The sequence below is a fragment of the Pseudophryne corroboree genome, unplaced genomic scaffold (assembly GCF_028390025.1).
Source record: "Pseudophryne corroboree isolate aPseCor3 unplaced genomic scaffold, aPseCor3.hap2 scaffold_370, whole genome shotgun sequence".
NCBI classification, from domain to species: domain Eukaryota; kingdom Metazoa; phylum Chordata; class Amphibia; order Anura; family Myobatrachidae; genus Pseudophryne; species Pseudophryne corroboree.
The window spans coordinates 362368-377705 of NW_026970022.1; the positions used below are offsets into that span (position 1 = coordinate 362368).

At 42.3% G+C, this 15338-nt stretch overlaps 6 non-coding genes across 6 annotated transcripts; all 6 read left to right on the forward strand.

Moving 5' to 3' along the window:
- Positions 1 to 1791: 1791 nt before the first annotated feature.
- On the forward strand, positions 1792 to 1955 carry LOC135021373 (U1 spliceosomal RNA). The gene has a single exon (XR_010218626.1). It is a non-coding gene; the product is annotated as a U1 spliceosomal RNA (small nuclear RNA).
- A 152-nt stretch (positions 1956 to 2107) lies between these two features.
- Positions 2108 to 2270, forward strand: LOC135021530 (U1 spliceosomal RNA). The gene has a single exon (XR_010218767.1). It is a non-coding gene; the product is annotated as a U1 spliceosomal RNA (small nuclear RNA).
- Positions 2271 to 2944: 674 nt separating this feature from the next.
- LOC135021409 (U1 spliceosomal RNA) lies at positions 2945 to 3108 on the forward strand. Its single transcript, XR_010218661.1, has one exon. It is a non-coding gene; the product is annotated as a U1 spliceosomal RNA (small nuclear RNA).
- Positions 3109 to 3258: 150 nt separating this feature from the next.
- LOC135021466 (U1 spliceosomal RNA) lies at positions 3259 to 3422 on the forward strand. The gene has a single exon (XR_010218716.1). It is a non-coding gene; the product is annotated as a U1 spliceosomal RNA (small nuclear RNA).
- Positions 3423 to 14413: 10991 nt separating this feature from the next.
- LOC135021503 (U1 spliceosomal RNA) lies at positions 14414 to 14577 on the forward strand. Its single transcript, XR_010218749.1, has one exon. It is a non-coding gene; the product is annotated as a U1 spliceosomal RNA (small nuclear RNA).
- A 152-nt stretch (positions 14578 to 14729) lies between these two features.
- On the forward strand, positions 14730 to 14892 carry LOC135021493 (U1 spliceosomal RNA). The gene has a single exon (XR_010218742.1). It is a non-coding gene; the product is annotated as a U1 spliceosomal RNA (small nuclear RNA).
- Positions 14893 to 15338: the final 446 nt, after the last annotated feature.

The window sequence follows — 15338 nt, forward strand, 5'->3', positions numbered from 1 at the left end:
TCTGTTTTTGGAGGTTAGAATAGATGCAGGATCAAGTAGCTCAATGGGTAGGGTGTTTGATTAGAATTTAACAGGTTATAGGTTTGAATCCTGGGTATGATAGTTTGAGGTGTTATTTAATAAAGTATGTTTATATATTAGTCACACATGGCTTACTTGTACAAATGGCATGTCACCAGTTAGTGCTGACTGCTGATATGCCATTTACACAAACATGCCATGTGTGACTGTATATGCATTTAAGGAGGGCACCCCTGCAAAACCACAAACCATTGAGTGTCAAGTATACTAGATATATCTTCATATCTCATGTGCTTTCTCTGAGACCAATCTTGTTATGCCCCTTCCCCACAAGGCATGCGCCTTTTGTCCATATTGCAAAAATGGGGGGGAGGGCATATAATTCTCTGTCACAGGGCACCAAAAAGTCTAGTTATGGCTCTGGTATGCATTATGTAATCTGGCAGACCATCTCTCCAACACTGGCTGGTTGGAATAGAAATCCGGTTATCTATGTGAGCAAATGACCATCAACGATTTACTCTCAAACACTAAAAAATGGACAAAAATGGTCCCCTAAACAAATTGGTTAAATTTTGGGTTTAACCAATTTGTGTAATGACCATTTTTGACCACTTTTCTAGTGTTTGGGAGCAAATGGTTAATTGACATTTGCTCCTATACATTACCAGATTTTCATTCCATCCATCCAGACTGGATAGATAGCCTGACAGATAATTGTGTAGTGTACGCCCAGGATAACTGTTAGTCATGCTTTATTTTATGGCGGCACATAAATGGGTGGACAGATCCAGGGCAAGCACTGCCCACTCATGCATAGTTGTCAACTGATGTGAAGTTCCAGGGGGCAATCTCAGTTATAAAGAGAAGTATCTGGAAATTGTCCCTAGTTAAAAAAAAAAAATTTGATCAACTCCATTTATTTAGTATGATATCCCAGGTGATAGGATGCCGGCAGTCAGAACAACATACTTTATTAAATAACACATCTCAAACTACCATACCCAGGATTCAAACCTATAACCTGTTGAATTCTAATCAAACACCCTACCTATTGAGCTATTTGATCCTGCATAAAAATTGTGAACATTATATGAAGCTATTGGTACTTTGCAAAAAAAAAGAATCAGCATTACAACGCAGCAGATCCATGCAGTTTGCAGCCACACACTACATGTATCTGCTCAGCCACAATGCTGATTATTTCTTCACAAAGTACAAGGTGAGCTCCAAACAGAATTCTCTAGCTTAGAATTATACCTTTCTTTGCCAAACCTAGAAGTCGGGCCCCCCACCCTGGGATCCCCCAGAGGGAGGCCTGCACCGTCATGCGGCAGGCTTGTCCGTTTTGGAAGCAGGCTGATGGGCAGCCCAGGATTGCTTCAGTCTGGGCTTGGCAGGTCTGGAAACATGAGCTTGCTTTGGGTATGCCTGACCTTGGGTACGCTTTACCTGGAGGATGAAAGGGCCAAGAAAAGTACTTTTAGCCTTCTGCGTGGTAGGAGTCATACTAGGTAGGCAAGCTGTTTTAGCAGTAGCCAGATCAGCTACAATCTTATTGAGGTCTTCTCCAAAAGGAGATTCAACTGAGGCAGCACAAGGGAACTCTCATCTGGGGACAACAACTGCAGGGAGAACACATATTTTCAGATGAACATGGTAGGGCAGAAGGCTGCCTAATACTGAAGCACCCCCAAACAACAAATCAAATGCAACTTACTTGACAGAGATGTGCCTGAGCAACGGCCCTCCCCAGCCCTATCCCAAATCATACTTATTTTGCATAGGAGATACCATGGTCATGAAGATTGTTCTCCCAGGGTTAGGTTCATTCATTGCATTCTGGGTATGCTGACCCCTGTGATTTCCCCAAATGTGGGAAACTCGACTGCATTATTTGTGGTAGTGGGGGACTGTGTTTGTGCTTTCCTCTGGTCAGCTCTGGTAAAATTCAGATTTCTTTGTCTCAGATCTTCCTCTAGCCTTGTTCTTCTTTCGAGAGTTCCCTTGTGCTGCCTCAGTTGGATCTCCTTCACTTGACAGGGGGGTGCCCGAGCAGCGACCCTCCCCAGCTCTAGCCCAACTCCTACTTACCTGCCAGGTGAGATACTATGATCATGAAGTTGCTTCTCCCAGGGCAAGGCTCACCCATTGCACTCTGGGTGTGCTGCCCCTGCGATTTCCCCAAATGTGGGAAACTTGACTGCATAATTTGAGTTTTCCCTGGTCGGCTCTCATGTAATTCAGATCTCTTTGTCTCAGGTCTCTCTCCAGCCTAGTTTGCTGTCTGGTTCCACTTCTTTTTTCTTGAGCCCCTCCCTTCTATACCCTTGTGCACTATCCTGACTTCTCCTCCCGTCTGCTTACTTTGTGCCTCCCAATGCACAATGCAAACTACGGGTAGTGCTGCAGGGCCCACACCCTTTTACTTGCTTTACAGAGCAGCTCTGGAGCTGTTACAGTGCCCAGCTGCTGCAAGAAATCAGCTTGAATACTTCAGGGGCTGGGGAATGGCCAACATGAGCCCCACACTGAAGGAGGGTGGGGGTGCTTAATGCGAACTAGGGGTCATCCAAGCACCACAAAAGGCCTCCATGCCCTGCACGCTCCTTTTCTCTTTTCATATGCAGACGAGGGTTGAAGCCAACTTTGACCCACTGCTTGGATGACATCACCATATTCAAATCCATCTGCTGCAGGCCATCCCCCAGGAATGCTTGCACTAGTTGTTGCATTTGGTTTGTTGTTTGGGGGTGCTTCAGTATTAGGCAGCCTTCTGCCACCCCATGTTCATCTGAAAATATGTGTTCTCCCTGCAGTTGTTGTCCCCAGATGAGAGTTCCCTTGTGCTGCCTCAGTTGAATCTCCTTTACTTGACAGAGATGTGCCTGAGCAGCGGCCCTCCCCAGCCCTATCCCAAATCATACTTATTTTGCATAGGAGATACTATTGTCATGAAGATTGTTTTCCCAGGGTGAGGTTCATTCATTGCATTCTGGGTATGCTGACCCCTGTGATTTCCCCAAATGTGGGAAACTCGACTGCATTATTTGTGGTAGTGGTGGACTGTGTTTGTGCTTTCCTCTGGTCAGCTCTGGTAAAGTCAGATTTCTTTGTCTCAGATCTTCCTCTAGCCTTGTTCTTCTTTTGAGAGTTCCCTTGTGCTGCCTCAGTTGGATCTCCTTCACTTGAAAGGTAGTGCCCGAGCAGCGACCCTCCCCAGCTCTAGCCCAACTCCTACTAACCTGCCAGGTGAGATACTATGATCATGAAGGTGCTTCTCCCAGGGCAAGGCTCACCCATTGCACTCTGGGTGTGCTGCCCCTTGCGATTTCCCCAAATGTGGGAAACTTGACTGCATAATTTGTGTTTCCCCTGGACGGCTCTCGTATAATTCAGATCTCTTTGTCTCAGGTCTCTCTCCAGCCTAGTATGCTGTCTGTTTCCACTTCTCTTTTCTTGAGCCCCTCCCTTCTATAACCTTGTGCACTATCCTGACTTCTCCTCCCGTCTGCTTACTTTGTGCCTTCCAATGCACAATGCAAACTACAGGTAGTGCTGCAGGGCCCACACCCTTTTACTTGCCTTACAGAGCAGCTCTGGAGCTGTTACAGTACCTAGCTGCTGCAAGAAATCAGCTTGAATGCTTCAGGGGCTGGGGCATGGCCAACATGAGCCCCACACCGAAGGAGGGTGGGGGTGTTTAATGCGAACTAGGGGTCATCCAAGCGTCGCAAAAGGCCGCCATGCCCTGCATATCCCTTTTCTCTTTTCATAAGCAGACGAGGGTTGAAGCCAACTTTGACCCACTGCTTGGATGACATCACTTGCTGCCTTTCCAATGAAGCAAGTTTAATTTAGTAATAGGTGAAAAACCATCCCTACAAAGGTGTTAATCAGATACTTGGCTTTGTGGACACTTTTCAGAGAACAAATTAGTTAGCATAAAAATAAAGCCAGAAAATGAAGAGCTGTTTAGTCACTCAATTGGATTTTTCTGCAAGCGTATTTCTTTTTCTCTGCAACCCACTGCTAAGTTGTGCTTCCTAGCTGTTCTTTTATAAAATCACTTAATCAAATCTAACTCTGATTACATCAGAGTAGGCCAGGTACCCTACACCATAAGAGGGGGTTTGAAATTTTGACTTGTCTACTTAAAGATCACCAAAATCTGATGACATGGTCAATAACATCACTGGGTGGGATTGAACCACCAACCCTTTGGTTAATAACCAAACACACTAACCGATTGCACCACCGAGACACTTTGCAAAAGTACATACTGACAAAGGCTAATAAGCATTCATCTAGAACGTTTCCTAGAAAACTTTAAAAAGTCAATAATCTGGAGAGTTTTTGTAAGATGTTTCTTCCATCAACCAATGAAGAAACGCATTGGTACTTTCCCATGATGAGTGAGTGCTTCAGGATCTCTTGCACTTACATGTGCAGCAGAGTACTGCAATGGAAGCATGCTGGGCCCCTTAACCCAGAGGTAGGCAGATTGAAACTATCCTCTGCTATATGCATTTTTTTTTTGTTAATTAAAGTAATCCAAAACTGGGATTGATATTTTTGCTCTTTTATTTTTACTTAAAGTACAATAGCTTTTACCATTTTAATTTGTTTTAATAGTATATTGACAGTATTGTTTTCTTTCAAAAATCCACTTAATTTTCTTTACCCTATTATTAAAATGGTAATTGACAAAAACAAACTACATTGTCACCAGAAGAGCAATACAAAATGTACAAGTGATATATTAAAATCATCTTTCCAGCTTGAATTTCAATGATGCATTGGGGCAACGATTTTGTGAGAAACATCTTCACCCTTAAATAAAGATTTTCTTAATTCCTTACCTGTGTGCTAATTAGATATCACCTTGTTTTCACATTAAACAGACTTCCACATGAGAAAGCAGCAAGGATGCAGTGGCGTTAATGTTTCCTGGTGTCAACCTGTATTATTTCAGGAGATATTGAAATGAGGATGCATCTTGCTGCCTTTCCAATGAAGCAAGTTTAATTTAGTAATAGGTGAAAAACCATCCCTACAAAGATGTTAATCAGATACTTGGCTTTGTGGACACTTTTCAGAGAACAAATTTGTTAGCATAAAAATAAAGCCAGAAAATGAAGAGCTGTTTAATCACTCAATTGGATTTTTTTGCCAGCATATTTCTTTTTCTCTGCAAACCACTGCTAAATTGTGCTTCCTAGCTGTTTTTATAAAATCACTGAATCAAATCTAACTCTGATTACATCAGAGAAGGCCAGGTACCCTACACCATAACAGGGGTTTTTGAAATTTTGACTTGTCTACTTAAAGATCACCAAAATCTGATAACAAGGTCAATTACATCCCTGGGTGGGATTGAACCACCAACCTTTTGGTTAATAGCCGTACACACTAACTGATTGCGCCACAGCGACACTTTGCAAAAGTATATACTGACAAAGGCTAATAAGCATTCATCTAGAACGTTTCCTTGAAAAACTTTAAATAGTCAATAATCTGGAGAGTTTTTGTAAGATGTTTCTTCCATCAACCAATGAAGAAACACATTGGTACTTTCCCATGATGAGTGAGTGCTTCAGGATCTCTTGCAATTACATGTGCAGCAGAGTACTGTAATGGAAGCATGCTGGGTCCATAGCACAGAGGTAGGCAGATTGAAACTATCCTCTGCTATATGCGTTTTTTTTTTTGTTAATTAAAGTAATCCAAAACTGGGATTGATATTTTTGCTCTTTTATTTTTACTTAAAGTACAATAACTTTTACCATTTTCATTTGTTTTAATAGTATATTGACAGTATTGTTTTCTTTCAAAAATCCACTTAATTTTCTTTACCCGATTATTAAAATGGTAATTGACAAAAACAAACTACATTGTCACCAGAAGAGCAATACAAAATGTACAAGTGATATATTAAAATCATCTTTCCAGCTTGAATTTCAATGATGCATTGGGGCAACGATTTTGTGAGAAACATCTTCACCCTTAAATAAAGATTTTCTTAATTCCTTACCTGTGTGCTAATTAGATATCACCTTGTTTTCACATTAAACAGACTTCCACATGAGAAAGCACAAAGGATGCAGTGGCGTTAATGTTTCCTGGTGTCAACCTGTATTATTTCAGTAGATATTGAAATGAGGATGCATCTTGCTGCCTTTCCAATGAAGCAAGTTTAATTTAGTAATAGGTTAAAAACCATCCCTACAAAGGTGTTAATCAGAAACTTGGCTTTGTGGACACTTTTCAGAGAACAAATTTGTTAGCATAAAAATAAAGCCAGAAAATGAAGAGCTGTTTAATCACTCAATTGGATTTTTTTGCCAGCATATTTCTTTTTCTCTGCAACCCACTGCTAAATTGTGCTTCCTAGCTGTTTTTATAAAATCACTGAATCAAATCTAACTCTGATTACATCAGAGAAGGCCAGGTACCCTACACCATAAGAGGGGGTTTGAAATTTTGACTTGTCTACATAAAGATCACCAAAATCTGATAACAAGGTCAATTACGTCCCTGGGTGGGATTGAACCACCAACCTTTTGGTTAATAGCCTTACACAGTAACTGATTGCGCCACAGCAACACTTTGTAAAAGTCCATACTGACAAAGGCTAATAAGCATTCATCTAGAACGATTCCTAGAAACATTTTAAAAAGTCAATAATGTGGAGAGTTTTTGTAAGATGTTTCTTCCATCAACCAATGAAGAAACACATTGGTACTTTCCCATGATGAGTGAGTGCTTCAGGATCTCTTGCACTTACATGTGCAGCAGAGTACTGTAATGGAAGCATGCTGGGTCCATAACCCAGAGGTAGGCAGATTGAAACTATCCTTTGCTATATGCATTTTTTTTTTGTTCATTAAAGTAATCCAAAACTGGGATTGATATTTTAGCTTTTATTTTTACTTAAAGTACAATAACTTTTACCATTTTAATTTGTTTTAGTGCAAATGGCATATCAGCAGTCAGCACTAACTGGTGACATGCCATTTGTACAAGTAAGCAATGTGTGACTAATATATAAACATGCTTTATTAAATAACATCTCAAACTATCATACCCAGGATTCAAACCTATAACCTGTTGAATTCTAATCAAACACCCTACCCATGGAGCTACTTGATCCTGCATCTTTTCTAACCTCCAAAAACAGATTCAGTTGCATTTTCCAGCGTGTTTTGTTTGCGCCTTTGCAAATGTCTTACATCGACAAACTTATTTAGTACTATTTTGCAAATAGGGTTACATTGTCGCAACATTGTGTTCCCTAATTGCTTGATTTTTTAAATGCAACAATTGATAAAGACACCTGATAATTGCTCTGTGGAGTCTTATTTTGTGTTTTGTGTTTAGTCTTTAGATCTGAATTTGAATGTACTTGTGAACTAACTTAATTTCCTACTTCTAAATTCATTCCTAAATTCACTACTTACATGAATCCTGTAGTTGGGCATTTTGGGACTTCGATTGTGGGCATTGTTTTGTGTCCAGACCAGCAGCAGGTGGTGTGCATTTGCTGGAAAGGCATCGAAGACCTCCGATATGCTGCATCTCCTGATGTGTGTCTCCCTCAAGTGGCTGTCAGCAAATGCCTGCTAGACACCCCATTCCAAGCTGATTGTGACATCATGGAACATGCATCATAGAACAGGCATGCTAAAACATTGGTCTTCAACCTGCGACCCTCCAGCTGCTGTGGAACTACACATCCCAGCATGCCCTGCCTCAGTTTTAGCATACCTTAATAGCAAAACTGTGGCAGGGCATGCTGGGATGTGTAGTTTCACAGCAGCTGGAGGGCCACAGGATGAAGACCCATGTGCTAGAGCCAAGCCGCAGGTACATTGAATGCTAGCAAGCTGAATATTTAAATCCTTTTTGTTCCGCAGCATTCCAATGCGGAAGATTCCATGGAACCAGAGATCCTTCCATTGAGAAGGACATGCTGCCTGGATGACTACACTGTGCAAATTAAATCACGGAGCCAGTTGGCTTGTGGGTGGCTCTGGTGACTGGGTGGTTGGGTGGGTGGTGTGTCGGAAGTGGAGCGCATGCAAATGATTGTGTATCATCCAGCTAGTGAGAGAGAAAACTCATGCAGGAGTGTGCCTGCTTGTCAGTGGGTTATGCACCTTGCCAGACGTTAAATCTACATAGAGCAGCTGGAGGGGACAAGAGCAGGTTTGCAAAATATAGATAGAAGAGCATATATGCTGGCGCATTCTCCATGATTGTGTCAGCTTATGTTTTGGTGCACTGCACTTTCCTCCACTAAGTTTTAGCCATTTTTGTTAAGCTCAAGTGTAGTTGCTTCTCGGCCTTTTGGCTGTGATCTTGTATCGTGGTTGAAGGGTCTGCTGGAGGGAGGGATTGTTTTCTTCATTGGCGAAAAACCAAAGATATTCCAGGATGGAAGGCTTGGGAACACTATCTGTTTTTCAGTTGTGGAAGAGCACAGAGGTCGGATTGGACTACATTCTATAGTAAAGGATATCTTTCTATTTATTGACCCTCCCCTTATATGTGTCTGTGTTACAATAAAGCTTCGGTTTTGTGAATCCCTCACCCTCTTACACTCCACACCCATAGCCTTATTAACTGTTGTATTATTGTATAGTTTAAATGTATAGTGCAGTTCATGATTTATAGTGTAGACTGGCCTGTGCTGTAGTTCTTGAACTGTACTATACCGTCAGCATTTGTATTGTGTTTTGGCTGTGCTGCAACACTGTATTTATGTGTGCAATGTTTATGTATGTTTTTTTTATGTCAATAAAGACTGCTTTTTCAAGCCAATATCTGAAAACAATCAATGTTTATCTTTGATGGCAATAAAAGTGGTATGATATTTGATGCTTTTGAAATCCAATATCTGATATGTCCCCTATCTGGGAACCATATATTAAATGGCTTTTCAGAAAAGGGAGATGGGAGAAGAGCTTTCAGTACTTGTAGGACCGATGCACATAAAGAAGCAAAAAAACATACATAAACATTACACACATAAGTACCGCATTGCGGCACAGCCAAAACACAATAGAAATGCTGATGGTATAGTACAGTTCAAGAACTACAGCACAGGCCAGCCTACACTATAAATCATGAACTGCACTATACATTTAAACTGTACAATAATACAACAGTTAATAAGGCTATGGGTGTGGAGTGTAAGAGGGTGAGGGAATCACAAGCCCGAAGCTTTATTGAAAGACTGACACATATAAAGGGAGGATTAATAAATAGAAAGACATCCTTTACTATAGAATGTAGTCCAATCCGGTCTTTCAACTCTTCCACAATTGAAAAACGGATAGTGTTCCCAAGCCTTCCATCCTGGAATATCTTTGGTCTTTCGCCAATGAAGAAAGCAATCCCTCCCTCCAGCAGACCCTTCAACCACAATACAAGATCACAGCCAAAAGGCCGAGAAGCAACTACACTTGAGCTTAACAAAAATGGCTAAAACTTAGTGGAGGAAAGTGCAGTGCACCAAAACATAAGCTGACACAATCATGGAGAATGCGCCAGCATATATGCTCTTCTATCTATATTTTGCAAACATGCTCTTGTCCCCTCCAGCTGCTCTATGTAGATTTAACGTCTGGCAAGGTGCATAACCCACTGACAAGCAGGCACACTCCTGCATGAGTTTTCACTCTCACTAGCTGGATGATACACAATCATTTGCATGTGCTCCACCTCCGACACACCACCCACCCAACCACCCAGTCACCAGAGCCACCCACAAACCAACTGGCTCCGTGATTTAATTTGCACAGTGTAGTCATCCAGGCAGCATGTCCTTCTCAATGGAAGGATCTCTGGTTCCATGGAATCTTCCGCATTGGAATGCTGCGGAACAAAAAGGATTTAAATATTCAGCTTGCTAGCATTCAATGTACCTGCGGCTTGGCTCTAGCACATGGGTCTTCATCCTGTGGCCCTCCAGCTGCTGTGAAACTACACATCCCAGCACGCCCTGCCACAGTTTTGCTATAAGGTATGCTAAAACTGAGGCAGGGCATGCTGGGATGTGTAATTCTACAGCAGCTGGAGGGTCGCAGGTTGAAGACCCATGTTTTAGCATGCCTGTTCTATGATGCATGTTCCGTGATGTCACAATCAGCTTGGAATGGGGTGTCTAGCTGGCATTTGCTGACAGCCACTTGAGGGAGACACACATCAGGAGATGCAGCATATCGGAGGTCTTCGATGCCTTTCCAGCAAATGCACACCACCTGCTGCTGGTCTGGACACAAAACAATGCCCACAATCGAAGTCCCAAAATGCCCAACTACAGGATTCATGTAAGTAGTGAATTTAGGAATGAATTTAGAAGTAGGAAATTAAGTTAGTTCACAAGTACATTCAAATTCAGATCTAAAGTCTAGGTAGGCCTCACGTCCTGGCAGCCGCCAGCATTTAAAAATGCCTTGATTAGAGGTACGGAATTAAATGTAGATAAGAAGTAGACACAAAATAAGACTCCGCAGAGCAGTTATCAGGTGTTTTTATCAATTGTTGCATTTAAAAAATCAAGCAATTAGGGAACACAATGTTGCAACAATGTAACCCTATTTGCAAAATAGTACTAAATAAGTTTGTCGATGTAAGACATTTGCAAAGGCGCATCCAAAACACGCTGGAAAATGCAACTGAATCTGTTTTTGGAGGCTAGAATAGGAAATGTGCATCGGTCCTACAAGTACTGAAAGCTCTTCTCCCATCTCCCTTTTCTGAAAAGCCATTTAATATATGGTTCCCAGATAGGGGACATATCAGATATTGCCTTTCAAAAGCAGCAAATATCATACCACTTCTATTGCCATCAAAGATAAACATTGATTGTTTTCAGATATTGGATTGAAAAAGCAGTCTTTATTGACCTAAAGAAGCAAAAAAACATATATAAACATTACACACATAAGTACTGTGTTGCAGCACAGCCAAATCACAATACAAATGCTGTCGGTATAGTACAGTTCAAGAACTACAGTACAGGTCAGCCTACACTATAAATCATGAACTGCACTATACATTTAAACAATACAATAGTTAATAAGGCTATGGGTGTGGAGTGTAAGAGGGTGACGGAATCACAAGCCCAAAGCTTTATTGAAAGACAGACACATATAAAGGGAGGATTAATAAATACAAAGATACCCTTTACTATAGAATGTAGTCCAATCCGGTCTTTCAACTTTTCCACAACTGAAAAACGGATAGTGTTCCCAAGCCTTCCATCCTGGAATATCTTCAGTCTCTCGCCAATGAAGAAAACAATCCCTCCAGCAGACTCTTCAACCACAATACAATATCACAGCCAAAAGAGCGAGAAGCAACTACACTTGCGTTTAAACAAAATGGCTAAAACTTAGTGGAGGAAAGTGCAGTGCACCAAAACATAAGCTGACACAATCATGGAGAATGCGCCAGCATATATGCTCTTCTGTCTATATTTTCCAAACCTGCTCTTGTCCCCTCCAGTTGCTCCATGTAGATTTGACGTCTGGCAAGGTGCATAACTCACTGACAAACAGGCACACTCCTGCATGAGTTTTCTCTCTCACTAGCTGGATGATACACATTCATTTGCATGTGCTCCACCTCCGACACACCGCCCACCCAACCACCCAGTCACCAGAGCCACCCACAAGCCAACTGGCTCCGTGATTTAATTTGCACAGTGCAGTCATCCAGGCAGCATGTCCTTCTCAATGGAATAATCTCTGGTTCCATGGAATCTTCCGCATTGGAATGCTGCGGAACAAAAAGGATTTAAACATTCAGCTTGCTAGCATTCAATGTACCTGCGGTTTGGTTCTAGCACATGGGTCTTCATCCTGTGGCCCTCCAGCTGCTGTGAAACTACACATCCCAGCATGCCCTGCCACAGTTTTGCTATTAAGGTATGCTAAAACTGAGGCAGGGCATGCTGGGATATGTAGTTCCACAGCAGCTGGAGGGTCGCAGGTTGAAGACCCATGTTCTAGCATGCCTGTTCTATGATGCATGTTCCGTGATGTCACAATCAGCTTGGAATGGGGTGTCTAGCATGCATATGCTGACAGCCACTTGAGGCAGACACACATCAGGAGATGCAGCATATCGGAGGTCTTCGATGCCTTTCCAGCAAATGCACACCACCAGCTGCTGGTCTGGACACAAAACAATGCCCACAATTGAAGGCTCAAAATGCCCAACTACAGGATTAATGTAAGTAGTGAATTTAGGAATGAATTTAGAAGTAGGAAATTAAGTTAGTTCACAAGTACATTCAAATTCAGATCTAAAGACTAGGTAGGCCTCACGTCCTGGCAGCACCCAGCATTTAAAAATGCCTTGATTATAGGTAGGGAATTAAATGTAGATAAGAAGTAGACACAAAAGAAAACTCCACAGAGCAATTATCAGGTGTCTTTATCAATTTTTGCATTTAAAAAATCAAGCAATTAGGGAACACAATGTTGCGACAATGTAACCCTATTTGCAAAATAGTACTAAATAAGTTTGTCGATGTAAGACATTTGCAAAGGCGCAAACAAAACACGCTGGAAAATGCAACTGAATCTGTTATTGGAGGTTAGAATAGATGCAGGATCAAGTAGCTCAATGGGTAGGGTGTTTGATTAGAATTTAACAGGTTATAGGTTTGAATCCTGGGTATGATAGTTTGAGGTGTTATTTAATAAAGTATGTTTATATATTAGTCACACATGGCTTACTTGTACAAATGGCATGTCACCAGTTAGTGCTGACTGCTGATATGCCATTTACACAAACATGCCATGTGTGACTGTATATGCATTTAAGGAGGGCACCCCTGCAATACCACAAACCATTGAGTGTCAAGTATACTAGATATATCTTCATATCTCATGTGCTTTCTCTGAGACCAATCTTGTTATGCCCCTTCCCCACAAGGCATGCGCCTTTTGTCCATATTGCAAAAATGGGGGGGAGGGCATATAATTCTCTGTCACAGGGCACCAAAAAGTCTAGTTATGGCTCTGGTATGCATTATGTAATCTGGCAGACCATCTCTCCAACACTGGCTGGTTGGAATAGAAATCCGGTTATCTATGTGAGCAAATGACCATCAACGATTTACTCTCAAACACTAAAAAATGGACAAAAATGGTCCCCTAAACAAATTGGTTAAATTTTGGGTTTAACCAATTTGTGTAATGACCATTTTTGACCACTTTTCTAGTGTTTGGGAGCAAATGGTTAATTGACATTTGCTCCTATACATTACCAGATTTTCATTCCATCCATCCAGACTGGATAGATAGCCTGACAGATAATTGTGTAGTGTACGCCCAGGATAACTGTTAGTCATGCTTTATTTTATGGCGGCACATAAATGGGTGGACAGATCCAGGGCAAGCACTGCCCACTCATGCATAGTTGTCAACTGATGTGAAGTTCCAGGGGGCAATCTCAGTTATAAAGAGAAGTATCTGGAAATTGTCCCTAGTTAAAAAAAAAAAAATTTTTTTTATCAACTCCATTTATTTAGTATGATATCCCAGGTAATAGGATGCCGGCAGTCAGAACAACATACTTTATTAAATAACACATCTCAAACTACCATACCCAGGATTCAAACCTATAACCTGTTGAATTCTAATCAAACACCCTACCTATTGAGCTATTTGATCCTGCATAAAAATTGTGAACATTATATGAAGCTATTGGTACTTTGCAAAAAAAAAGAATCAGCATTACAACGCAGCAGATCCATGCAGTTTGCAGCCACACACTACATGTATCTGCTCAGCCACAATGCTGATTATTTCTTCACAAAGTACAAGGTGAGCTCCAAACAGAATTCTCTAGCTTAGAATTATACCTTTCTTTGCCAAACCTAGAAGTCGGGCCCCCCACCCTGGGATCCCCCAGAGGGAGGCCTGCACCGTCATGCGGCAGGCTTGTCCGTTTTGGAAGCAGGCTGATGGGCAGCCCAGGATTGCTTCAGTCTGGGCTTGGCAGGTCTGGAAACATGAGCTTGCTTTGGGTATGCCTGACCTTGGGTACGCTTTACCTGGAGGATGAAAGGGCCAAGAAAAGTACTTTTAGCCTTCTGCGTGGTAGGAGTCATACTAGGTAGGCAAGCTGTTTTAGCAGTAGCCAGATCAGCTACAATCTTATTGAGGTCTTCTCCAAAAGGAGATTCAACTGAGGCAGCACAAGGGAACTCTCATCTGGGGACAACAACTGCAGGGAGAACACATATTTTCAGATGAACATGGTAGGGCAGAAGGCTGCCTAATACTGAAGCACCCCCAAACAACAAATCAAATGCAACTTACTTGACAGAGATGTGCCTGAGCAACGGCCCTCCCCAGCCCTATCCCAAATCATACTTATTTTGCATAGGAGATACCATGGTCATGAAGATTGTTCTCCCAGGGTGAGGTTCATTCATTGCATTCTGGGTATGCTGACCCCTGTGATTTCCCCAAATGTGGGAAACTCGACTGCATTATTTGTGGTAGTGGGGGACTGTGTTTGTGCTTTCCTCTGGTCAGCTCTGGTAAAAGTCAGATTTCTTTGTCTCAGATCTTCCTCTAGCCTTGTTCTTCTTTCGAGAGTTCCCTTGTGCTGCCTCAGTTGGATCTCCTTCACTTGACAGGGGGGTGCCCGAGCAGCGACCCTCCCCAGCTCTAGCCCAACTCCTACTTACCTGCCAGGTGAGATACTATGATCATGAAGGTGCTTCTCCCAGGGCAAGGCTCACCCATTGCACTCTGGGTGTGCTGCCCCTGCGATTTCCCCAAATGTGGGAAACTTGACTGCATAATTTGAGTTTTCCCTGGTCGGCTCTCATGTAATTCAGATCTCTTTGTCTCAGGTCTCTCTCCAGCCTAGTTTGCTGTCTGGTTCCACTTCTTTTTTCTTGAGCCCCTCCTTTCTATACCCTTGTGCACTATCCTGACTTCTCCTCCCGTCTGCTTACTTTGTGCCTCCCAATGCACAATGCAAACTACGGGTAGTGCTGCAGGGCCCACACCCTTTTACTTGCTTTACAGAGCAGCTCTGGAGCTGTTACAGTGCCCAGCTGCAGCAAGAAATCAGCTTGAATGCTTCAGGGGCTGGGGAATGGCCAACATGAGCCCCACACCGAAGGAGGGTGGGGGTGCTTAATGCGAACTAGGGGTCATCCAAGCACCACAAAAGGCCTCCATGCCCTGCACGCTCCTTTTCTCTTTTCATATGCAGACGAGGGTTGAAGCCAACTTTGACCCACTGCTTGGATGACATCACCATATTCAAATCCATCTGCT